The sequence below is a fragment of the Zophobas morio genome, unplaced genomic scaffold (genome assembly GCF_036711695.1).
Source record: "Zophobas morio isolate AGI-343-1 ecotype UQ-CSIRO unplaced genomic scaffold, CSIRO_AGI_Zmor_V1 ptg000012l, whole genome shotgun sequence".
NCBI classification, from domain to species: Eukaryota; Metazoa; Arthropoda; class Insecta; order Coleoptera; family Tenebrionidae; genus Zophobas; species Zophobas morio.
Window position 1 is genome coordinate 10,777,348 of NW_026972117.1, and position 27,295 is coordinate 10,804,642.

The 27,295-nt window shown below is 30.2% G+C and overlaps 1 protein-coding gene across 3 annotated transcripts in view; it reads right to left on the reverse strand.

Annotated features, from left to right (window-relative positions):
- Positions 1-27,295, reverse strand: part of LOC135127768 (potassium voltage-gated channel protein Shaker) — an 843,060-nt gene that overhangs the window by 252,604 nt on the left and 563,161 nt on the right. The window lies entirely within an intron of this gene.

Sequence of the window (27,295 nt, forward strand, 5' to 3'; positions counted from 1 at the left end):
CGTAATGCCTAATTTCAAAATTTAAATTCACAATTTCACTGTCAAATTACCGAGTTGCCAATTAAAAAAAAAATCTGGATTTTAAAATCGGAATTTCTAATTATAAAGTCAGAATTCCGAGTCAACACGGACACTCCAAGTTTCCAAATCGAAATTCTTAGTTTCGGTATCCAAATTCCGGGTATTGAAGCTGGAATTCCTAATTTAAAAGTCAAAATTTCGAGTTTCCAAAACAGAAGCAATATTTCTCAGATGTGAAGTAGAAGTTTCAAGATAAAAATCAAAATTCTGTACAAACTTAGAATTTTGAAATATAAAGTCAGAATTCCGAAGTTCAAGATATTGTAATTTAATTTAATTTTCAAGAGACTCTGAAATATCTAGCGTGAGATTAACTGAATTAATTAAAGTTTACCATAAATTTCAGGCGAATAAATTTTGGGAAGTTATTAACACCAATACTGCTGCACTAATATTTTAATATGCTTTGATTTTTTTACAACTAACACTGGATACCCAATAAAAATTTAACGGTTGATAATCATAGAAACGACTCATCTAATTCCACTGAAATTCTGAGAATACATTTATGTCATGATTTTATTAGTACTACATGTACAGTAAAAACACTATTTTTGTCTACTAATAAAATTTTATGGCTAATAGTGTCATTTAGGCCAACGATTTTCGAACAATCTTAGTCGATCCTGCACACACGATGCGTGTCACTTCGAAATCTCTGAAAATTCAGGGTTGTATTGAGGAAAATAGGTAAGACGATTATTTTCATAATGTTCTTTATAATAAAGAACAAGTTAAAACTGGAGCAGTCCGGCCCTGTTCAAGTGTTCAGCTTATGAAGACTAGGTGTTAAACTTTCGAGTAGCAAAATTTTATTAGTATTCAAAATATTGTGATTACTGTATATATTTTGTTTTCTGTCAAAATCAGTGCAACGAAATACATAATTACAATACGTTAATCCGTGTTTAATGAAATTTCAGTTCTGATATTATTCCTCATAGATTTAGTTCACCATGTCGCTTATCTATAGCGAGCAGAGATAATAACTAAACGCTTAAACACCGATATTACTTCTAAACTTTATGGTGGATAAACTGGTGATGAATCGATAAATGATGTTCTAGAAACATGTAAACGCAACAAACATGCATAGCCTGTGTGCCAAGGCATTAGAACTTACTTAGTTAATTCCGAACAGCTGCAAAAATCATACATTTATATATTAATACATCACCAAGAAAATATTCGTACCAGATATGAAAGCGAAAGCTACAAGACAAAGCAAACTTATCCTCGTGCTAGTGGGTTGTCTAAATTCGGCAAGGTAAAAATTCAAGCGATTCTAACAAAGCACGCAGAACAAAGTCCCGATATCGTGACAGAAAAATATAAGCACCATTCCATTCTGCCGCAAACGAAGCAAACAATAAAAAATAAAACTCTAAAAGCCCTATGTCTCCCCGTTATGTAACATTAGCAAAGTGGATTCGAACGCTCTAGCTTAAACAGCTATTTATCATGTTTGACAGAAAATGGCATTATGGGCGAAAATTTGTAAAGCGTTTTATGAATTCAAGGATTCGTGCGGAATAAACCGATCGATGGACCAAATTCGAAAAAGTTGCCGCGATTTCGCGAGCAAGGACGGTAAATTATCCCGCCTCAGACGCGACAATTTCATTAAAGGACTGGCGAACCGGCGGCAGGTGACGGCAACGTTAAAAACACTAACAGGGGGAAGGCAGGGGTGTCATCGGCCGTTAATTAAATATGCACTTGTCCACTTCTCTAGAGGGAAGGCGCACGATCGGGGCATTATAATAATTAAAAATCGGGCAAGAACCTACGCAAACAGGCGCAAATTGGTTTGTTTGTGGACTTGTTTGTGGACTTGTTTGTGGACTTGTTTGTCACAATGGAGCCAGCTTTTGGAAATTTTTGAATGTATATGAAAATAGCTTTAGCACTAGATGTAAAAAATTGTTTTTAATATCAAATACAATGGAAGAACGGCTTTAGTTTTTCAGAAGTTCGCGAACTGCGTCGTACGAATTAGCAGGAGTGGTGGTGAAATGAGCAATTGTATTTTTTCCCACTTTCAGGAAAATGTGACTCCGCAACCTCAACACGGCGAATAAAAGAAGTAATCCATAAAACGTCTTCTCACCTATTATTGTTAAAAAATATCGAAAGAAAAAAAAAGCAAAAAAGAGAGAAGTAATTCGTCATCGATGAAAGATAAGTTCAAAGATTTTATTGAATGGGACAAAATTAGACTTGAAAAGGAATAAGAAATGCTAAGGAAATAGGTATTTTAAAAAAATTGGTGAAAGTTTATTTCGACGGAACACCGCAGATTTTTGACTTGAAATTTTCAAATCTCCAACTTTTCATTTTTTTTGTTTCTTAAGTTTTTCGATTTGCAAGTTTTCGAGTTTTCAAGTTTTCAATTTTACAACGTTTGAATTTTTCAATTTTTGGATTTGCAATTTTTCTGCGCTATTTTGGCGAAACTTTAAAAATTGCAATATTTCATTTAGCAATTTTGGAAAAACGATAAGAATTTCTGAAGAAACGAAGACGAAAATGACTTCGGGATAACAAAATCTACAAGAAAGTGTCTTTGGTTAATTTTCGAAAATGGTTGAAAAATCTTATCTTGTCTTATCGAATACTAGCCCCGCCCACCCACTCTTTATTTTCTCAGGGGATATATCATTTACCAAAATCAGTTTTATCTTAGCAAGCACTGACCCCGCCCACCCGCCCTCTATTTTCTTGGAAGGTATATCATTTGCCAAAATCAGTCTTATCTTAGCAAATATTATTATTAATTTATTTAAATTTTTGATTTGCAGTTTTTTGTATCGATTTTTTATTTTCATATTTTTACAACTTTTCGATTCAAATGTTCCGATTTTATAATTTTCACTTTTTTAGTTTTTTGGTTTTTACAATTTTTTTGTTTTGCAACTTTTTTATTTTTTATTTTTTTCTTCAATTTTACGATATGCATTTCTTCGGATTTTCATTTTTAAATTTTTCAGTTTTCCGATTTTCCAAATTTTGGATGACTCAATTTTTAGATTCTTCAATTTTTCAATTTGCAATTTTTCGTTTCGGTTTCTTATTTTCTTTATTTTATCAATTTTTCATCTCTTGAATTTTACGATTTATGATTTTTCCATTTTTCATTTTTCTTGTTTCTTCAAATTTTTGATTTTATAATTTTTCGATTTAAAATTTCTCAAGATTTCAATTCCCAATTTTTCAATTTTCGATTCTTTAATCTGTCATTTATATATTTAAAATTCCGATTTGTAATGTTTCGTATGTTTTTTCAGCATTTAGATTTTTTTGGGTTTAATATTTCTCAAGCTTTCAATTTCCAATTTTTCAATCTTCGAATTTTTAATCTGTCATTTATGTATTTTAATTTTCGATTTGCAAATTTTTCGTATCGGTTTTTTATTTTCTTATTTTTACAATTTTTCGAAATAAATGTTCCGTTTTTATATTTGATTTTTTCAATTTCTTGGTTTTTATAAAGTTTTGTTTTGCAATTTTATAGTTTTTGATTTTTTTTCTTCAATTTTACCATTTATATTTTTTCGAATTTTTATTTTTAAAATTTTTGAGTTTTCCGATTTTCAAAATTTTTGGATGATTCAGTTTTTAGGTATTTCAATTTTTCATTTCTTCAATTTTTGATTTGCAATTTTTCGTTTCGGGTTTTTTCTGTATTTTTTCAATTATTCGATTTGCCAATGTTTCGATTTTATGATTTTTTGTTTTTTCAATTTCAAATTTTTCCATTTTTCGTCTCTTCAGTTTTTCGATTTATGATTTTTCAATTTTTTCTTTTTCTTGTAATTTCGATTTTTTGATTCAGCAATTTTTCGATTTAAAATTTCTCAAGCTTTCTATTTCCGATTTTTCAATTTTTCGTTTCTTTGATCTGTCATTTATGTATTTAAAGTTTCGATTTGCAATTTTTCGTATCGGATTTTTAATTTCTTATTTTTACAATTTATCTATTTAAATGTTCCGATTTTATAATTTTTCTTTTTTAAATTTTTTGGTGTGTTCAAGTTTCATTTTTAACTTTTTCATTTTTCCGATATTCCAACTTTGGATTATTCAGTTTTTAGATTTTTCAATTTTTCGTTTTTTCAATTTTTGATTTGAAATTTTTCGTTTTGGTTTTTTATCTTCTTTATTTTTTCAATTATTTGATTTTTTAGTATTTTGATTTGATAATTTTTTGTTTTTACAATTTCAATTTTTTCTACTTTCCGTCTCTTCAGTTTTCAATTTCTAATGTTTCAGTTTTTCATTTTTCTTGTTTCTCCGATTTTTTGATTTTGCAATTTTTGGATTTAAAATTTCTCAAGCTTTCATTTTCCAATTTTTCGATTCTTTAATCTGTCATTTATGTTTTTAAACTTCCGATTTGCAATTTTTCGTATCGGTTTTTTAATTTCTTATTTTTACATTTTATCGATTTAAATGTTTCGATTTTATAGTTTCTGTTTTTCCAATTTTTTGATTTCTTCAATTTTTTTATTGCAATTTTTCATTTTTATTCTTCAATTTTACGATTTTCCAAATTTTGGATGTTTCAGTTTTTTTTTTCTTTATTTTTTCAATTTTTGAGTTTATTTTATCAATGAGAAAATTTTAAATTTTTAGATTTTTCAACTTTTAAGTTTTTAAATTTTTCGTTTTTTCAATTTTTGATTTGCTATTTTTCTAGTTGTTCTAATTTTTTTTTCAAATGTGTCCTTTTTTAATTTTATGATTTTAAAATTGTAAAAATTTCAGTTAATGGTTTTTAAAATTTTTTTATCTGTTTTATCAATTTTACAATTCCTCGATATTTAATTTTTGAGTTTTTCGATCTTTCAGTGATACAGGTTTCCAACTTCACAATTTTGGCGATTCTATTATTTGTACATTTTAATATAGTTTTTGGGTTTCCCAATTTTTCGATTCACTTTTTTTTTCGATTTTTTAATTTCTTCATTTTTAGTTTCCAATGTCCCCATTTTTCGTTTCTGCAGTTAACCGATTTGCAGTTTTTCGATTTTCCACATTTTCGATTCTTTAATTTTTCGGATCAAAAAAATTGTAAAATTGTAAAATCAAAAATGAAAAAACGAAAAAATATAGAATGAAAACTTTGAAAAATCTAAAAATAAGAAGTCAAGAACGTAAAAAGTTGAAGAAACGAAAAACTTTAAAATCGAAAGACTAAAAATTGAGAAACCTGAAAGTCAAAAAAACGAAATATTGTAAAATTGAAGAAATCGGAAAATCGGATAATTAAGAAAGCAAAAATTGAAAAATTTTGTAATAGGAAAATTGAGGAATTGAAAAATCATAAATTGAAAATTTGAAGAATTGAATAAACGATAATTATAAAATATAGGAAATTAAAAAACGAAAAATTGTGATATAAAATCCAGAAAATCAAAACTAAAAAAATCAGGAAAATGAAAAATGAAAGCCAAAAACATGGTAAATTGAGGAAAGAAAAATTGAAAAGTCGAAAAATTAAAAATTATAATACAGAAAAATTGCAAAATTGAAAAATGCGAATCGAAGAATTAAAGAAACGAAAAATTGATAAATTTGGAAGTCAAAAATTAAAAAATTGAAAAAATTAAAGCTGCAAAAACTAAAAATTTTGAAATTGAAACATTGGAAAACGGAAAATTTGAAAATGAAAGAAAACGAAAAAACAAAAGATTATGATATAAAATCCACGAAATGAAAACTAAAAAATCCAGAAAATGAAAAATGAAAATCAAGAACATGAAAAATTGAGGAAAGAAAAATTGAAAAATCGAAAAATTAAAAACTCAGAAACTGAAAAATCGAAAAATGAAAAATTATAATATAGAAAAATTGCAAAATTGAAAAACTGCAAATCGAAAAATTGAAAAATTGAAAAAATTAAAGTTGCAAAAACGAAAAATTTTGAAAGCGAAACCTTGCAAAATGGAAAAATTGGAAAATTAAAGCAAAGGAAAAAAAATGTGACATCAAAAAATTGTAAAATCGATGAAAAAGAAAAAACGAAAAATTCTGATATCAAAAATTGGTCAAAGGTTAATAATCCAGATCACGCATTTATTAATTTTTTTAATTATCCTGTGTGAGTAATTCTATAGGGTCATAATATTTGGCATATTTCGAGATGACGTCATCATTTTTTTAGCAGGGGATAAACGAATAAATTTTTATTAACTATTTATTTACCATGATTACAATAACGTTAAAACGTTTGTAAGATTTCAGAGCATTCGTTTTTGCAATTTCAAAATTAAATTGCAAAATATTGTTATACAATTTTGATTTTTTTTTTCCAAAAATCTGGATGTGTAGGGTGAGAATTCAATACGGATTCATGCACCACAAGTACAGGAGTACCTTATTGTATAAAAAGTGGAAACATTTTTATTGAATAGGACAAAATTAGACTGTGTATAAATATATTATAAATGTAACTATTAGCTTCTCACACTCGTTCAGTATTAGTACTATTAGCTCACAATTACTCAAAAATTTGTGGTTTAATTATCGTTCGTATAATTTCCAAGCCACTGGTCGAATTGAAATTTAGCAGCAAACTGATTAAATATTTTGACTGAAATGGTGAAGCATTAGTGGACATCCTGATAAAAAAATTAACCCATTTTGGAACTGTGATAATGAGCGGAAATTTTTCAAAAAATTGTATGTTTAAACCCCTAACAGTTTTTTCATTTAATTGCGAATTTCAGGACCAGATCACCTAAAAATGGCTCGAAATTTCGATGTTTTATCTTGTTTGAATTGAATTTCTCCGGTCTAGGACAATTCGGCGCGGCCGACTTGGCGCGGCCAACTTGGCGCGGCCGACTTGGCGCGAGACATTTTGGCGCAGGGACACTTTGGCGCAGGGACACTTTGGCGCGAGCCATCTTGGCGCGAATGAACTTGCACCAAGAAAAATAGATATAAATATACAAAAATTGCACCCGTTGTTAGCATAACCTAATTTTTATAGTCTCAAACGCGGGGAGGGGTAATGTCGACTTTTTAATGGACACACGGGCGCTTCGCGCCCTGCACCCCATTATAAACATACTCCTAAACGTGGAACTTCTTGCTCCGTGGATCATTTAGTTATTGGAATTTGTGCGAATGAAAATGTGTATTTGGTTGCCTACACTTAGCATAAATAACAGGGTGCCAACCAAAGTACGAACAATAAATATTTTTTATATTATATACCGACGTACTCGCGCCAAGATGGCTCGCGCCAAGATGGCTTGCGCCAAAGTGTCCCTGCGCCAAGTTGGCTTTGCGCCAAAATGGCTCGCGCCAAGTCGGCCGCGCCAAGTTGGCCGCGCCAAGTCGGCCGCGCCAAATAGTCCCATTCCGGAATTTCTCGCGTCCATCTCTCCCCGAGACAATTTCATTTTCTGTCCTCTGAAAAACTTTTGAATGTTATAACACGAGTTCATAAAAGACCAGTGGAATTTAAATTCGCCCAAATTTGTCTTAGTTTTATTAGTTGCTTATATTATAACCCTTATTTCGACAAGGTGGCAAAAGTAAACGTCACTTGATTGAATGTCAAAAATTTTAATTTAAAGAAAAAAAAAATTCACTTGATATTTTAGTCAGAATTATTAGACAGCAAACACCTAAGTAAGGTAGGTTATGGTTGACATTTGTGACAGGCGACGACAAGTAGTCATCAATCACAACAAGGCGGCAAACTTCATAAATTTCAAGCCAATTTGATGTACAATTTTTTACAATCATTACGTTATTTTCATTGAAAATTAAAATAAATACATTTAAACAATGTTGTTTTGTTACGAATTCAGCTGCCATATTCGAATTAATATAATGTAACACTAATCACGACGTCACCGTGCTCCCAGAATTTCCGGGAAACGGGGTGAGCCGTTCGAGATAATCGATAAAATAAATCGGTTCATTCATTAATTTTGATGGGACGTCTTGTGTAAGCAGTTCTAAAAGACGAAAACAGTATTAGTGAAGCAGGCACGAGCAATAGAGGAAATGAAGGTGCAGTATTACACAGAATACTCCCATCCACTGAATTTTCAATGAAAAAAGTAAGGTACAGAAAATTGGACATAACTCTATACCGTAATTTCCCTAATCGCATTTCAGCGCGCAGTTTTCGATAAAGATTTGTTGAATAGTGTTGAGCGTCGTCGTATTTCTGAAGGCGGTGATTAAATACTTTTTAACATATTAAACGACTTTATTTTTCGACGTCAGACTATGAGCAATGTGCAGAAAAATCGAAGTCTTAACTAGTTAGAGAGGCCTGTCACGTTGCGTGAAATAGGAGATTTATTAGAACTTTTTTGCTCGTAAGGGAACTGTGGCAAATTTTACTTGTGGAAGTTTTTCTTTTGAAAATATTAAGTGGCAAAATTTTCCTACGCGTGGGAGGAAATTGTAATGTTTCTAAAAACACAATGAGCACGGAATTAAATTGCATTTCTGTATTCCACGAGCTGTGAAACGTCAGAGAACACAGAACTAAACATCTGGCATTTTTCTTCGGCAAAATTTTCTTTGAAATAACTGAAAACTATATAATGATAAAATTTACAAGATTTTTTCAGGATTGTAATCAAATAACCTGCGACCTTTCGCTGAACAGCAGGAGCTTTCATTTGATTTGTTTATTGTCCAAAATTTCGTATTAGCGAGCTTTAATTTAAATTTAATTAAAAGTAAAAATCCCAACACATTATTTAATAAATTTGCTCTGAAAAAACAACAGGAACTAGAGAAATTGCAACTCTGTACCCTGGTTTCCCTAATCGCATTTCAGCGAGCAATTCTTGGTAAAGATTTACTTAATTTCGTCCTCTTTCTATTAGTTTTAGTCAATTAATTAATTCATTCAACCAGAATTTTAAAAAACTTAGCTAGTTAAAAGTAGAAACGAATTCTTAGATAATAAATTAATAATTTTAGTCTTCTGTTTTGAGAAGACGAACTCATTCAAATCAAATTAATTTCTACGTGACATTTTTTCGATGTATAAACATAAATAAACCTTGGGCTTCAGACTGCTATTACCTAGTGCTGAAGGGGAAGGGGTGTTATTTAGGATCTAGTTTTACAGCGGTTATCATGAAACAAAAATCGTAAAATCAAATTTTACAATTTTTTTTTTATCAAATTAAGAAACTCATTTTTTAGATTTGCTTATACGAGTTTAATTACGCCCGTTTTATAAATTTTTTCTTTCGCACTATTTGAAAAAACTGAAAACAATGTAATAATCCCTGTCAAAATTTAAGAGCTTTTTTCAGGATTTCAGTTCCATAACTTTGGAGCTGTTCGCTGAGCAGCAGGAGCTTTCATTTCATTTATTTATTGTCCACAATTGCGTATTAACGTAGCATCAATTTAAACTTAATTAAAAGTAAAAATCCCAACAGGGCATTAATTAAATTTTCCTTGAAAAACAACAAGAACTAGAGAAATTGTAACTCTGTAGCCTAATTTCCCTAATTGCATTTCAGCTAGCAATTTTCAGTAAAGATTTACTTAACATTGTTGATTTAAACTTCGCCACCTTTCTATTAATCTTAGTAAATTAATGGTGGGAAATTATTTTATTTTTTATTTTTTTTGGCAGAAAATGTTTGTCTGTAAGTTGACTGTGAAACGTCTCGAAAAAATTAATTAATTAATTAATACATTTAGTTTTCCTTGTATAACACGATTACTTAAGAACAAATTTCACGTGGTATTTTCTCGTAGAAAAATAAGGATTTTATAATTAAGCTTCGCCCCTCGGCTTACGACGCATCAAAAAAATTATCAGAATTGAGACAGGGCGGGTGGGCGGGGCTTATATTTTGCCTTTTTGTTTAATATACATAGCAGTCTGGGGCGGGGTCTAATTGCAAAATCGAGATTTCCTTTTACAAATTTTCCATTTTAAACATGTTTTAAGTTTCATGTTTGAAAAGAAGTCTGCACATTTTAAACCAACAAGCCAAAATATAAGCCCGCCCACCCACCCCATCTCAATCGTAATCATTTTTTTTATTCTCAGAAACCTAAAACGCGTTTAAAATGGTAAATTTTGCCCTCCATCTGACAACGAATGAAAACTTCACTACTTTTTAAATCAGGACGGGTATGGGTGGGACTTTAATTTTTTCTTAAAATACACAGTATTCTTTGAATAAGACGATACTCAAAAACATGTCTTACATGGTAGTTTTTATAGAGAAATAATAAGAATTTTGCTATTCAATTCCGCTTATTTGGCTTTCGACAATAAAAAAAAATCATCACACGAGAGTGGGTGGGTGCGCGGAGCTTATATTTTGCTTTTTTGTTTTAATATGTGTAGATTTCTTTTCATGACATGAAACTTAAGAAAATTTGTATAAGGAAATATCGATTTTGCAATTTCTTGTTGTGAAAAGATGGCTATGTATATTAAGAAAAAAAAAAGGCAAAATATAAGCCCCGCCCACCCACCCTATCTCGATTCTGATGATTTTTTTATTCGTCGTAAGCCGAGGGGCAGAGCATACTTGTAAAATCCTTATTTTTCTACGAGAAACTTACCATTTGAAACATGTTTTATGTTTCTATGAATAAAAAAAAATCTTCACAATCGAGATGGGGTGGGTGGGTGGGGTATATATTTTCCCTTGTTTTCTTAATATGTGTAGTATTCTTTGAACAACACGATACTCCAAAACGTGATTTTAATTTCTTGTAAATAAGTATTTTGCAGTTAAGCTCCGCCCCCTTAGTTCACGACGAATGAAAAAATAATCACAATTGAGATAGGGCGGGTGGGCGGGCTTATATTTTGCCTTTTTGTTTCGGTATGTGTAGATTTCTTTTCAGAACAACAAACTCAAAACATGTTCAAATGGTAAAATCTTGTAGACAAATATGGATCTTGCAATTAAGCCCCGCCTCTCGATCTGACAACGAATGAAAAATTCATCACAATTGAGAATTGAGATCGGGGCGGGTATGGGTGGGGCCAAAACTTTGGCTTTATTTTTTTCTTAATCTTCATAGTAAGTATTATTTAAACAACACGATACTGAAAAACAAGTTTTTAATTTCTCGTACAGAAATAAGGATTTTGCAGTTAAGCTTCCTTGGCTCACGACGAATGAATAAAAAAAATAATCACAATTGAGATAGGGCGGGTGGGCGGGGCTAGATTTTGCCATTGTCTCTTAATATGTGTAGGCTTGTTTCGACAAAAAAAAGGCAAACCCCGCCCACCCACCCTCATTTCAATTGTGATGAATTTTCTTAGTCGTAGTGAGTCGAAGGAAGGAGCTTAGTTTTGGCCTTCGTTTTAACTTAAAACTTTTCTTTGAACAACACGTTTACTTAAAAACAGGTTTCAAATGGTAATTTCTCGTATAAAAATAAGGATGTTTCAATTAAGCTCCGCCTCCTTGTTGACAACGAATAAAGGAAAATCGTCACAACTGAGACAGGGTGGGTGGGCGGGGCTTATAATTTGTCTTTTTTTCTTCTTAATATGTATACTCTTCACAACAAAAGACTGAAAACATGAAACACTTCTCTACAAATTTACCATTTTAACAAGTTTGCAGTTTGTTGTGTATAGAAAACTACGCACATGTAAGGAAAGAAAAATCAAAATAGAAACCCCGCCCACCCACCCCGCTTTAATTGTGATGAATTTTCTTATTGGTCGTAAGCCGAGGGGCAGAGCTTAATTTTGGCTTTCTTTTTTACTGAAAACATTACTTTGAACAACACGTTTACTTAAGAACAAGTTTCAAATGCTAATTTCTCGTAGAAAAATAAGGATTTTGCAATTAATTTCCGTTGCTTTGGCTTTCGACGGTTAAAAAAAATATCATCACACTTGAGATAGGGTGGATGGGCGGGGCTAGATTTTGCCTTCTTTCTTTAATATACGTAGTCGTCTTTCAGAACAAGAACCTTAAAATGGTAAATTCTTGTAGACAAATATGGATCTTGCAATTAAGCCCCGCCTCTCGATCTGACAACGAATGAATAATTCATCACAATTGAGAATTGAGATCGGGGCGGGTATGGGTGGGGCCTAAACTTTGGCTTTATTTTTTTCTTAATATTCACAGTAAGTATTATTTAAACAACACGATTTAAAACAAGTTTTTAATTTCTCGTACAGAAATAAGGATTTTAAGCTTTCTTGGCACACGACGAATGAAAAAAAATCTCGTAGGAAAATAAGGAGTTTGCAATTTAGCTCCGCCTCTTTCCTGACAACGAATAAAGAACAATCGTCACAACTGAGACAGGGTGGGTGGGCGGAGCTTATAATTTGACTTTTTTTCTGCTTAAAATTTATACTCTTCATAACAAAAGACTGAATACATGAAACACTTCTCTACAAATTTACCATTTTAAACAAGTTTTCAGTTTGTTGTCGTGAATAGGAAATTACGCACATGTAAGGAAAAGAAAAATCAAAATACAAACCCCGCCCACCCACCCTCACTTCAATTGTGACGAATTTTTCTTATTGGTCGTAAGCCGAGGGGGGCAGAGCTTAATTTTGACTCTCTTTTTTACTTAAAACATTACGTTGAACAACACGTTTACTTAAGAACATGTTTCAAATGGTAATTTCTCGTACGAAAATAAGGATTTTGCAATTAATTTCCGTTGCTTTGGCTTTCAACGGTTAAAAAAAATATCATCACACTTGAGATAGGGTGGGTGGGCGGGGCTTATATTTTGCCTTTTTTTCTTTAATATACGTAGTCGTCTTTCAGAACTAGAACCTTAAAATGGTAAATTCTTGTAGACAAATATGGATCTTGCAATTAAGCCCCGCCTCTTGATCTGACAACAAATGAATAATTCATCACAATTGAAACTAGAGATCGGGGCGGGTATGGGTGGGGCCTAATCTTTGGTTTTCTTTTTGTTTAAATGTACATACGATACTGAAAAATATGTTTACAATATCTCGTACTGAAATAAGGATTTTGCAGTTAAGCTTCCTAGGCTCACGACGAATGAAAAAGAAAATCATCACAATTGAGACAGGGTGGGTGGGCGGGGTTAGATTTTGCCTTTGTCTCTTAATATGTGTAGACTTGTTTCGACAAAAAAAAGGCAAAATGCAAACCCCGCCCCTCATTTCAATTGTGATGAATTTTCTTATTCGTCGTGAGTCGAAGGGAGGAGCTTAGTTTTGGCTTTCTCTTTAACTTAAAACTTTTCTTTAAACGACACGTTTACTAAAAACATGTTTCAAGTGGTAATTTCTCGTACAAAAATAAGGATTTTGCAGTTAAGCTCCGCCTCCTTGTTGACAACAAATAAAGAAAAATCGTAACAACTGAGACAGGGTGGGTGGGCGGGGGTTATAATTTGACTTTTTTTCTTCTTAAAATGTATACTCTTCATAACAAAAGACTGAAAACATGAAACACTTCTCCACAAATTTACCATTTTAAACAAGTTTTTACTTTGTTGTTGTGAATAGAAAAGTACGCACATGTAAGGAAAAGAAAAATCAAGACTGAAAACATGAAACACTTCTCCACAAATTTACCATTTTAAACAAGTTTTTAGTTTGTTGTTGTGAATAGAAAAGTACGCACATGTAAGGAAAAGAAAAATCAAAATACAAACCCCGCCCACCCACCCTCAGTTCAATTGTGATGAATTTTCTTATTGGTCGTAAGCCGAGGGGCGGAGCTTAATTTTGGCTTTTTTTTACTTAAAACATTACTTTGAACAACACGTTTACTTAAGAACATGTTTCAAATTGTAATTTCTCGTAGAAAAATAAGGATTTTGCAATTAATTTCCGTTGCTTTGGCTTTCGACGGTTAAAAAAAATATCATCACACTTTAGATAGGGTGGGTGGGCGGGGCTTATATTTTGCCTTTTTTTTTTAATATACGTAGTCGTCTTTCAGAACAAGAACCTTAAAATGGTAAATTCTTGTAGACAAATATGGATCTTGCAATTAAGCCCCGCCTCTCGATCTGATAACGAATGAAAAATTCATAACAATTGAGAATTGAGATCGGGGCGGGTATAGGTGGGGCCTAATCTTTGGTTTTCTTTTTGTTTAGATGTACATACGATACTGAAAAATATGTTTATAATATCTCGTACTGAAATCAGGATTTTGCAGTTAAGCTTCCTAGGCTCACGACGAATGAAAAAGAAAATCATCACAATTGAGACAGGGTGAGTGGGCGGGGTTAGATTTTGCCTTTGTCTCTTAATATGTGTAGACTTGTTTCGACAAAAAAAGGCAAAATGCAAACCCCGCCCCTCATTTCAATTGTGATGAATTTTCTTATTCGTCGTGAGTTGAAGGGAGGAGCTTAGTTTTGGCCTTCTTTTTAACTTAAAACTTTTCTTTGAACAACCCGTTTACGTAAAAACATGTTTCAAAAGGTAATTTCACGCAGGAAAATAAGGAGTTTGCAATTTAGCTGCGCCTCTTTGCTGACAACGAATAAAGAAAAATCGTCACAACTGAGACAGGGTGGGTGGGCGGGGCTTATAATTTGACTTTTTTTCTTCTTAAAATGTATACTCTTCATAACAAAAGATTGAAAACATGAAACACTTCTCTACAAATTACCATTTTAAACAAGTTTTCAGTTTGTTGTCGTGAACAGAAAACTACGCATATGTAAGGAAAAGAAAAATGAAAATACAAACCCCGCCCACCCACCCTCACTTCAGTTGTGACGAATTTTCTTATTGGTCGTAAGCCGAGGGGCAGAACTTAATTTTGGCTTTCTTTTTTACTTAAAACTTTACTTTGAACAACACGTTTACTTAAGAACATGTTTCAAATGGTAATTTCTCGTAGAAAAATAAGGATTTTGCAATTAAGCTCCGCCTCTTTGGTGACAATGAATAAAGAAAAATTGTCACGACTGACACAGGGTGGGTGGGCGGGGCTAGATTTTGCCTTTGTCTCTTAATATGTGTAGACTTATTTGTACAACGAGAAACTTAAAACATATTAAAGTGGTAAATTCTTGTAGTAATCAACTTAAATCATGCACTTCAATTTTAGTAAATTAATCGTGGGAAATTATTTTATCCATTAAATCTTATTGCAGAAAATTTTTGTCTGTAAGTCGACTGTGAAAAAATTTTCAACTCAACCAAGGCAAACAAAAAACCATCAAAATTAAAAAAAAACACTTAAGCCTCTGACGTTGTGTAGAACAGGAGACTTTTAGAATTTTTTCGATTGTGAGGAAACTGTCACACTTTTACTTGTAAAATTTTCCTGTGTTTTGGAGGAAATTTATAACGTTTCTGAAAACACGATAATCACAGTCACTGAAGGACAAATTACAATATATGATGAACGGAAATAAAGTGCATTTTTGTATTCCACGAGTTTTGAAACGTCGGAGAACACAGAATTACACATTTGGCAAATTTCACTTAGACACCACACGGTAAGTAAAAAGACCTCTGTTTTCAACGAAAGCTCGATTCAGTTTCATATCTTAAAATCTAATAACGATTGAAAGCACATGCTACCGAATCCAGATTATCCAAAGCTGGTGCGAAATTTTAAAATATATAAATGTAAAAGTGTATTGTTTTTTCTGAAAATTATATTCAACGTCTTATAAAAACTGTCACCACTATAATAATAATAATTGTTTTTTCACGCACGGGTTTTATAATTTTTTTCTTCGAAAATAATATAATTATTCGGTATTTTGGGGGAAATTGATAACGTTTCTGAAAACACGATAATCACAGTCGCTAAAGGACACATTACAATGATGAACCGAAATAAAGTCCACTTTTGTATTCCTCTTGTTTTGAGACGTCAGAGAACACAGAACTACACATTTAGCAAATTTCACTTAGACACCACCCGAGAAGTAAGAAAGACTTTGTTTTCACTGATAACACAACTAATAAGCACGTATTACCGAGGCCATATTATCCAAAGCCAGTGCACAATTTTATTATATATGTAATTATATAAATATAAAATTTTGCTGCTTCTAGAGAAAATTGTTTTCAAGTTTTCGTAAAATCTGAAGTCAAAATAATAATTATTTTTTTTAGTCGTTGCGTTAGTATTTTTTTTTTATTCTGTACCACACAAGATAATAGCACAATTAAAGCTTTCATCACGAAGAAAATAGAGTTTTGCCGCCAAATTTGCACTTCGAGAGAAAAAAATTCGTTTTACCCTTGATAAAAAAACCCGATTTAAAAAAAAACACTTTCGAGTAGTTGTCTTTTGGAAGCCCATTGTGTAAGAATCCTGTTCTTCGCTATCAGTCTGTCAAAATCGAACCCCCTGATCGCACTCTCATAACCTCCGATCTATCGCAACCCCGAGCTTTCACCTGATTTGTTTATAGCCCACAGTTGCGTATTAGCGCAGCTTTAATTCAAATTTAAATTGAATTAAAAGCAAAAAAATCCCAACAGGCCGTTCCAAATGAGCACTTTGCTTACAAAACAGGCCCTGCACTCGCCAAGACCTCGCATTCCCACCGCCTCCGAGACCCCGAAAGACCGAAAAACTCATTCCAGCGAGCTTCACGTGACCTGTCCCACTGTGCACTGAGCCGAATTGGTTACCCACAGGACAACGCGCCCATTTGAAAACAATTTCAGGTGCGACAAATACAGGCAGCACTGGAGTCACAAAACACAGGCCGACGAGACCGCCTCGGTGTGGTCAACTCGAGTCATCGTGGGGGTGTGGTAGCAGACGGGTGGTAAATGACAATGACAGCAACCACGTGAGAGTTGGTGCAAATATACGCGCGCGGACCGCCAGACGATACTGCCGGTCCATGACAAGAGGAGTGCAGTGCGCGCGCCACTGTTCTCCTGCTGCCACCGCAGGAACGGCAGGAACGGCGCCGCTTATTCGCCGCTCCTGCGACCCGGTCAACACGGACACGCTGATGTATGCGCTCATTTCCATTCATGCTTACAGTAAATCATACCATTGACGGGTCATGGAGGTGCATGCTGGGCCGGGGCGATAAGGCGATGGGGCGGGATGGGCGGGCGAGGAAGGGGAGGCCCGGGATCGAGACGGAGACAGGCTGGTTTCGGGAAATTTTGGGGATTTGATGGGAGAAATTTGTTTGTGTCGGGGGGAATTAGGTCTTTCGTCGGGGCTTTGATTGTGCTTGAGATTGAGAAAAATCAGTGCTCATCCTACAGTCAAAGTTTTGACTATTTAAAATTATTTAGAGAGAGCTTTCTTTGCCCCTGCAAGTTCATTTATTAATTTTTTGTAAGGATAAATAATCTTATTTTAATGCACGCTATTTTGTTCTACAAAGAGAAATTAAATGGGTCATTTTTAAAATAATGTATAAATAACCAGACGAACTCTTTTTGAGAAAGTGGAAAATATCTAAGTCGGTAGATGCATGATTTACATCATTTGCAGCTGAACAATTCTTTAAAAGTTTCTAATTTTGTTAGCTTTTGTTAAATATCTAATTAATTGCTCTTTTCGAGCCACCCTGTATAAATAATTAAAAAATTAACGACTTACCATTGTTACGATAAGTTTAAAACTTTGGTAAGATGTCAAAGTATTTTCGGTTTTTCGTTTTCTAAGTTAACTGCTAAACTGTTGTTCTTATATATTTTTATTTTCAAAAATCTAGATGTTTAAAATAAAAAATAATAGCTAATTCATAAACCACAAGAATATGTATAGCATATTATTTTAGAAACTTTACTATTTTCTAGTACTGTAGGAATCACGAAATTATTCATTCGCCGGGCAGATCGTGATAGAATATTTCCTAGGAGTAAAAATATTTAAATATTATAGAAAAGTGAGTAATTATGTCAGCGGAAGACTATTTTTGCATTATTTGGTTTTTAAATTTTCAGCTTTGGCTTATATTAATATTCTTCACAAAATTCAAAGAGTTGTAAATAATTCTGTAATAGAATATTCCCTTAATGGAATTTTTGAGAGAAAAAAAAATGTTTGTTTAAGCATTTGTGCCATCTGCAGACTATAGCGAAGTACTGTCGAAGTAACTACTAAAATATCTAAAGTGAAACCATATTTGATAGCGTTCTAGGTCAGGAAAGTTCCAAAAATAGTTTTAAGTAAAGTAAAACGCTTGTTGGTTTTAAATTTTTCGATTTATCAATTTTTCTTTTCTTTATATTTCCTATTTGACAATTTTTGACTTTGTCGAATGGCAATTTTTGAGTTTTTTATGAAAAATGTTCGTTTTTCATAAAAAAATTGCAATTTTTCAATTTGTCTTTTTTTTTGATTTTGGATTTTTTTAATCTTTCGACTCTTCAAATTTTCCTTACAATTTTTTATTTTTTCAATTTTTGGATTTTTCAGTTGGTCTGTTCATTTTTCGAATTATAAATTTTCTTCAGATTTCTTATTTTGCAATTTTTCACTTACTCAATTGGCAATTTTTGGATTTGGTATTTCTTAAATTTTTCATGAAAATTTTTCCTTTAAACATTTTACTGGTAATTTTTAGATTTTTCAGTTTGTTGATTTTTAATTTTTGGTTACTTCAGTTTTTCTGTGTTTCTATTACTCCACTTTACAATTTTTCGGTTTTTTACATTTTTCGATTTTACATTGTTTCGATTTAAAATGTTCCAGCTTTTGATTTTAAAATTTTTGAATTTTTCGGTTGTTCAAATTTTCGATCTCTTCTATTTCTTGACTGATAATTTTTTCAGTTTCTCAATTGGCCATTCTTATTAGGACTTGCAATTTTTCAATTTTTTTATGCAAAATTTTTCAGTTTTTGATTTTTCGATTTGTGAATTTTTTAATTATGCAAATTGCCTCTTCTTTAATTTTTGAATTTGTCATTTTTTTTTTAATTTGGATTTTTCAATTTTCAATTCTTCAGTTTTTATTTTTTTCAATTTTTCATGTTCTCGATTAGCTATTTTTCGGTTTTAAAATTTTCCAATTTGTTGTTGTCAATGTATTTATTTTAAATTTTTCAATTTTTGAGTTTCAACTTATGAGTTGTTCAGTTATGCAATTTTTCGACTGGTAATTTTTTCCTTGCAATTTTTTATTTTTTCAATTTTTGGGTTTTTCAGTTGGTTTGTTCATTTTGAGAATTATAAATTTTCTTCAGATTTCTTAGTTTACAATTTTTCACTTATTCAGTTGGCAATTTTTCGATTTGGTATTTTTTGTTTTTTATGAAAAAAATTCCTTTTTCGATTATTTTACTTACAATTTTCCGATTTTTTTATTTTTCTATTTTACAGTTTATCTATTTTTATTTTTGTTTATTTCAGTTTTCCTGTTTTTCTAATTTTCGACCTTACAGTGTTTCGTTTTTTTTTACATTTTTCGGTTTTGCAATGTTTCGATTTGAAATTTTCCAGATTTTGATTGGAATTTTTCAATTATTCATATTTTTGTTCCTTCAGTTATTCGAGTGGCAATTTTCTCGATCCTACAGTTTTTCAGTTTTTCGATTTTCTCAATTCCACAATTTTTCGATTTTCCAGTTTTTCGATTGGCAATTTTTCGATTTCCTATTCATTGCGTTTTTTTTTTATTTTGGGTTTTCAACTTTTGAATTTTCTACAGTTTTTTGATCTAAAAATTATTCGATTTTTCAAATATTCGATAATTCTGAATTTTTTCCATTTTATAATTTTTCGATTTTACAATTTTTCGCTTTTTCTGTTTTTCTATTTTCTTATTTTTGGACTTTTCAATTATTTGTTTCATTTCCATTTTCCGATTTAACAAATATTCGATATGAAATTTTTCGATTTTCATTTGAAATGTTTCAGTTTTCGAATTTTCAACTTTTGAATTTAATTGAAGCTTTAATGCTTCGACTGATCATTTTTTGATCTTGCAATTTTTCGATTTTACCGTTTCCCGATTTTTAATTTTTAAGTTTATCAATTTTTCGTTTCTTCAATTTTTCGATTTTTCAATTACTTTAAGTTTTTCCATATTTTAATTTTTCCATTTGTAATTTTTCGAAGTTTTCATTTTAAGTTGTTCAGTTTTTGAACTCTTTCATTTGTCCGAGATTTTACTATATCGATCAACTTTTTGATTTTTTAATTTTTTGATTTTTCAATTTTTTGGTTTTACAGCTTGTTTTATAATTTCTGATAATTTTACAGTTTGCCGATTTTTTATTTTTAGGCTTACCAATTTTTCGTTTCCTCAGTTTTTTGATTTTTCGGTTATTTGTTGAATTTTAATTTTTCCATATTTCAATTTTTCGATCTGTGATTTTTCGAATTTTTGATTTTAAATTGTTGAGTTTTTGAAATCTTACAATTTTCCGATTTTTTACTCTTTCGAAAACTGTTTTGATTTTTGGATTTTTTGATTTTGCAATTTTTTGATTTTGCAGTTTGTTCCTTTATAATTTCTGATCTTAGTTTTTCTATTTTATTATTTTTTGACTTTACAATGTCTTGCTTTTTTCCATTTTCCGATTTAAAAATATTCGATTTTCACTTTTGGACGCTTCGTTTATTAAAATTTTCGCTTCTTCAATTTTTCTGCTAAGAAATTTTTTGCACTTGCAGTTTTTCAATTTTTTGGTCTTGCAGTTTTTCAATTTTACAGTTTTATAATTTAAATTTTTTTGTTTCTTCAGGTTTTAGATTTGCGATTTGTCTATTTTACAATTTTTCAATTTTAAAATTATAGTTTTTTCAACTTTTCGATCTTTCAGTTATTTGTCAATTTTTAATTTTTGAATTTTATAATTTTTCAGTTTTTCAATTTTTATATATTGTAATATTTTGAGTTTTCACATTATGGTTTCTTCACTTTTTCGATTTGTAATTTTTTATTTTTTTTATTCTGAATTGTTCAGTCTTTTTTTACACTTCTAAATTTTTTATGCATTTAATTTTTCGTTTCTTCGGTTTTTAGATTTTTCAATTATTTCTCGAATTTTAATTTTTTCGTATTTCAGTTTTTCGATTTGTAATTTTTCGAAGTATTCGGTTTTTCGTTTTCGAAGTTAACTTCCAAAAATCTAAATGTTTAGAATAAAAAATAATAGCGGATTCATAAACCACAAGAATATAGTATATTATTTTATAAACTTTACTACACACAATTTTGATATGACGTCATTACATTGCTGATGGAGATGATCCGACAAATTGTGTTTAGGAATCATAAAATTAGTCGTTCGCCGGGTGGATCCTGTTAGAATATTTCCTAGGAGTAAAAATATTTAAATATAGAAAAGTGCTGATGAGTAATTATATCAGCGGAACACAATTTTTCGATTATTTGGTTTTAAAATTTTCTGGTTTGGATTAATATTAACATTCTCCACAAAATTCAAAGAGTTGTTTAGACATTTGTGCTATCTGCAGACTATAGCGAAATACTGTCGAAGTAGCTACTAAAATATCTAAATTGAAACCATATTTGATAGCGTTCTAGGTCAGGAAAGTTCCGAAAATAGTTTTACTGAAGTAAAGATGTTTGTTGGTTTTAAATTTCCGATTTATCTTTTTTTTTCTCTTAAGATTTTCTATTTTACAATTTTTGACTTCCTAGATTAGCAATTTTCCGGTTTGCTATTTTTTGAGTTTTTATTACAAATTTTCCTTCTTGAATTATTTTACTGCTAATTTTTAGATTTTACAATATTCCGCTTTTTAAATTTTTCGATTTTACAATTTCTCAGTTTTTAATTTTTGGTTACTTCAGTTTTTCTGTTTTTCGATTTTTCGATTTTACAATGTTTCGATTTGGAATTTTTCGCCTTGTTTTATTCAAATTTTTGTTTCTTCCTACAATTTTTCAGTTTCTCCATTGGTAATTTTTCAATTTTACAATTTTTCGATTTAATATTTTTTGAGTTTTTTGTGAAAAATTATGTCAATTTTGACTTTTCAACTTTTGAATTTTGCGGTTTCTCAAATTTTCTTTCTTCAATTATTCTACTGGTAATTCTTTGATCTTAAAATTATTCGATTTTTCAAATTTTGGAGTTTATAATTTGTCGTTTTTAGATTTTTGGTTATCAGTTATCAGTTTTTAGATTTGAAATTTTTCCATTTTACAATTTTTCCGTTTTAGAATTTGTTGATTTTTAGTTTTTGGTTACTTCAGTTTTTCTGTTTTTCTATTTTTCGATTTTACAATTTTTCGATTTGAAATTTTTCAATTTTTGATTTTTCAACTTTCGAATTTTTCAGTCATTTTTCTTTCTTCTGTTACTCGGGTGGCAATTTTTGAGATCCTACAATTTTTCAGTTTCTCAATTGGCAATTTTTCGATTTCCTATTTTTTGAGTTTTTTATGAAAAATTTTTCAATTTTAATTTTTCGAATTTTGAATTTTGCGGTTACTCAAATTTTGTTTCTTCAATTTTTCTGCTGCTAATTTTTTGATCTTAAAATTATTGGTTTTTTCAAATTTTCGAGTTCAAAATTTGTCGATTTTAGTTTTTTCTGTTTATCAATTTTTCGTTTCTCCAGTTTTTGAATTTGAAATTTTTCCATTTTACAATTTTTCGATTTTACAATGTTTCGATTTGAAATTTATCAGTCTTTGATTTTTCAAATTTCGATTTTTTTCAGTTATTCAAATTTTTGTTTCTTCAGTTATTCGAGTGGCAATTTTTCAGTTTTCTGATTTTTTCAATTTCACCCTTTTTCGATTGTTCAGTTTCTCAGTTGGCAATTTTTCGATTTCCTATTTTTTGAGTTTTTTATGAAAAATTTTTCAATTTTGATTTTCCAACTTTTGAATTTTGCGCTTATTCAAATTTTCTTTCTTCAATTATTCTACTGCTAATCTTTTGATCTTAAAATTATCCGATTTTTCAAATTTTCGAGTTCACAATTTGTTAAGTTTTAGTTTTTCGGTTTATCAATTTTTGTTTCTTCAGTTTTTAGATTTGAAAATGCCATTTTACAATTTGTCGATTTTTCGTTTTTGGTTGCTTCCGTTTTTCTGTTATTCTCTTTTTCGATTTTACAATTTTTCGTTTTTTTTATATTTTTCAATTTTACAATGTTTCGATGTGAAATTTTTCAGCTTTTGATTTTTCAACTTTCGAATTTTTCAGTTATTCAAATTTTTGTTTCTTCAGTTATTCGAGTGGCAATTTTTTAGGTCCTACAATTTTTCAGTTTTTCGATTTTCTCAATTTCACCCTTTTTCCATTTTTCAGTTTCTCAATTGGAAATTGTTTGGTTTTCTATTTTTTGAGCATTTTATGAAAAATTTTTCAATTTTGATTTTTCAACTTTTGAATTTTGCTGTTACTCAAATTTTCTTTCTTCAATTTTTCTACTGGTAAATTTTTGATCTAAAATTTCGAGTTCACAATTTGTCGATTTTCAGTTTTTCGGTTTTTCAGTTTTTAGATTTGAAAATTTTCGATTTTACAATTTTACGTTCTTTTTTGTTTTTCTATTGTATTATTTTTCGACCTGACAATTTTTCGTTTATTTTCCATTTTCCGATTCAACAAATATTCGATATGCAATTTTTCGAGTTTTTATTAGAAATGTTTCAGTTTTTGAATTTTCAACTTTTGAATTTCTTCAAATTTTCCCTTCAACGTTTCTCCAAATAATTTTTTGATGTTGCAATTTTTCGATTTTACCGTTTGCCAATTTTTAAATTTTAGGTTTATCAATTTTTTGTTTCTTCACTTGTTCGATTTTTCAATTGTTTGTCGAATTTTAATTTTCCTATATTTCAATTTATCGATTTAAAATTTTTCGAATTTTTCATTTGAAGTTGTTCAGTTTTTGAAATCCTACATTTTTCCGAGATTTTACCATTTCGATCAACTTTTTGATTTTTGAATTTTTTTATCTTTCAATTTTTTGATTTTTGAGTTTTTATTTGAAATGTTTCAGTTTTTGAATTTTCAACTTCTGAATTTATTCAAATTTTCGCTTCAATGTTTCTACTGATTTTTTGTTGATCTTGCAATTTTTCGATTTTACAGTTTACCGATTTTTGATTCTTAGGTTGATCAATTTTTCGTTTTTCAATTATTGGTCGTATTTTAATTTTTCCATATTTTCGATTTGTAATTTTCCGATTTTTCATTTTAAATTGTTCAGTTTTTGAAATCTTTCATTTTTCCGACATTTTACTATTTCGATCAACTTTTTGATTTTTAAATTTTTTGATCTTTCAATTTTTGGATTTTTCCATTTTCCGATTTAACAACTATTCCATTTCCACTTTTGGATGTTTCGTTTATTGTAATTTTTGGATTCTTCAATTTTTCTGCTAACAAATTTTTTGGTCTTGCAGTTTTTTGATTTTTCAATTTTTCGATTTTACAGTTTGATAATTTTAAATTTTCTCGTTTCTTCAGGTTTTAGATTTGCAATTTGTCTATTTTACAATTTTTCAATTTGAAAATTATCGATTTTTTACTTTTCGATCTTTCAGTTATTTGTCAATTTTTAATTTTTGAATTTTATAATTTTTCAGTTTTTCAGTTTATACATATTGTAATTTTTTGAGTTTTCAAATTTTCGTTTGTTCACTTTTTTGATTTGTAATTTTTTAATTTTGTTATTTTTTTGTTATCAGTTTCTTCAGTTTTTAGATTTTTCAATTATTTGTGGAATTTTAATTTTTCCGTATTTCAGTTTTTCGATTTGTAATGTTTTGAATTTTTTATTTTAAGTTGTTCAGTTTTTGAAATCTTACAATTTTCTGATTTTCTCATTTTTCGATCATTTTTTTGATTTTTGAATTTTTTAATTGTACAGTTAGTCAGTTTATAATTTCTGATCTTAATTTTTATATTTTACTATTTTTTGACTTTACCATGTCTTGTTTTTTGCATTTTCCGATTTAACAAATATTCGATTTTCACTTTTGATTTTTCATTAATCAAATTTTAGGGTCTTCAATTTTTCTGCTAATAATTTTTTGGTCTTGTAGTTTTTCGATTTTACAGTTTGACAATTTGTATATTTCACAATTTTTCAATTTTACAATTATTCGTTTTTTCAAGTTTTAAATATTGTAATTTTTTGATTTTTCAAATTCTCGTTTCTTCAATTTTTCTATTTGTATTTTTTTACTGTTTTTAATTTTTACATTTTGATTTGTTCAATGTTTGATTTTTCACTTCTAAATTTTTCAATCATCAAATTTTCGCTTCTTCAATTTTTCGATTAATTATTATCTGACTTGACAGTTTCTCAATTTTTTCCAGTGGTAATTTTTTGGATCCTACAATGTTTCTATCTTTCGGTTTTCTAAAACGTTATTATACATTTTTATTTCCAAAAATCTAGAGGTATAGAGTAAAAAATAATAGCGGATTCATAATCCACACAAGAATAAAAGTGTATAATTTTATAAAATTTGAGACCATGTCATCACATTGTTGATAGAGATGATCAGACAAATTTTGCTTAGCGTTTTACTATCTAGACGGAAACGGAAGACTTATTTTTTCGTACCCTAGGATGGATGGACCCTATTAGAATATTACCTAGCTTACACTTAGCTTAATAAAACTATTTAAAAATTAGAGAAGTACTGATGAGTTTTTACATCAACTCTACTATTTTTTCATAATTTTGGTTTTTGCATACGTCCCCAAATTTTGAAAATTTCGCAAAAATTATCTCGACTTTATTGAAATTGAAAAAAAGATTTTCATATTTTCTACTAAAAAGAATCTTCCGAGGTACTTTCGAAGTAATTTTACTAAATTCCTAAAGCGAAATTTTGTTTGATAGCTCCGTGGGTTAGGAAAGTTCCAAAAATAGTTTTACTTAGTTTAAGCAAAGATGTTTCGCAAAGACTGCGCAAAAATAGAAATTAAGTTAATTGACCATACTTAAATTTTATGATACTTGGAAACAGTTTAATTATGCACGTGAGTCTGACGTCAATAAGACATTAAAATACTTTGTGTATTGTTATGAGTATATTGTTTCGTCTATTTGAGGTAGTGGTGAGCCATATTACCGCACTAGTGCGACAGATTATATTACCGCACTGTACATAATAAAAAAATATATTCTTTCACTAAATTTAAAATCTTCCGTTAGTGCCTAAATAATCTACTTTTTAGGTAACCAGCTGTTGATGAAATAACCCTTAATGATTAGTGAACATTTGATTTATTACATTTCTCTTTACAATAACATTTGACATTATTTATTACATTATGTAAAATTCGTTGCTGTTTGTCGTATTTAGGCCAAATGTTAATTATTTGATTAATTAAAAATCAATTCAAATGTTTGCGTCGATGTTCTGTCCGATTATTTTCGCTCTACCTTTTGATGGCTGAAACTGTGCTACAATGCATAAATAAAATGTAACTTTCAACGAATCCGGATTATTTTCGGAGACTAAGTAGAGCATGGGTGGTTTCTTCGTTACTATCTTAAGTCTAGTCGGGTTGACAGATAATTAACATTTGGCTTGATTGATCTTTCACAAATTCACGATCACATTAAATTAATCAAAGAGTTATTAAAACCAGGCACAAAGGAATTGAGAACGCAGTACTGGTCATGAACACACTAAACTATATAATAATGGTAATAGGAGAAACTATTGAATGTTCATTGCCAGAATTCTCTTTGGTGTATTGTTGTTTCCCATGTTCTAATTCTCTGCCAGCATTTCAAATCCGACCAGTCGACTAGAAATAACAAACAAAAATATATATCTTATTCCAGCAGAAAGTTTTTGTTACTATAACTGGTTATTTACGAGCTAGCGATTGCAAAATCTTAGATACGGTCCTGCACTTTGACTAATGTTCTGGCCGTGCGTCGGATTCTACCCGAGCATTTAATGAAAGTAATTTGGCGACATCGCAAGTAATAATTAGATAAACTACTGTGTTGCCTGGGAGGAAGATAAATGGCTTATTTCACGTCAAAACAACGAATGAAAAATTCCACTTTCATGGAAAATGATGAATGCAGAGAAATTGAATTAAGTAAGACCTCAGAAAGTGTATAAAAATAAAACGAAGCTTTCGTGCTCGATTACTGATTATTAATTTGCTTGTGTTTGCATTTAGCGCGGTTGTTGAATTTATAAACGGTGGAGTAAAAAATGGCGTTTTGACAAATCTAATTATTTAGATGTCGTACGATAGTTGTTTGTGATTAATGAAGCGTAGCGTGAGAACATGAAAGTAGAGCGAGCTGAAGGTCGGACGATGCATGAAAGTGATTTATGCGATGCGAGTT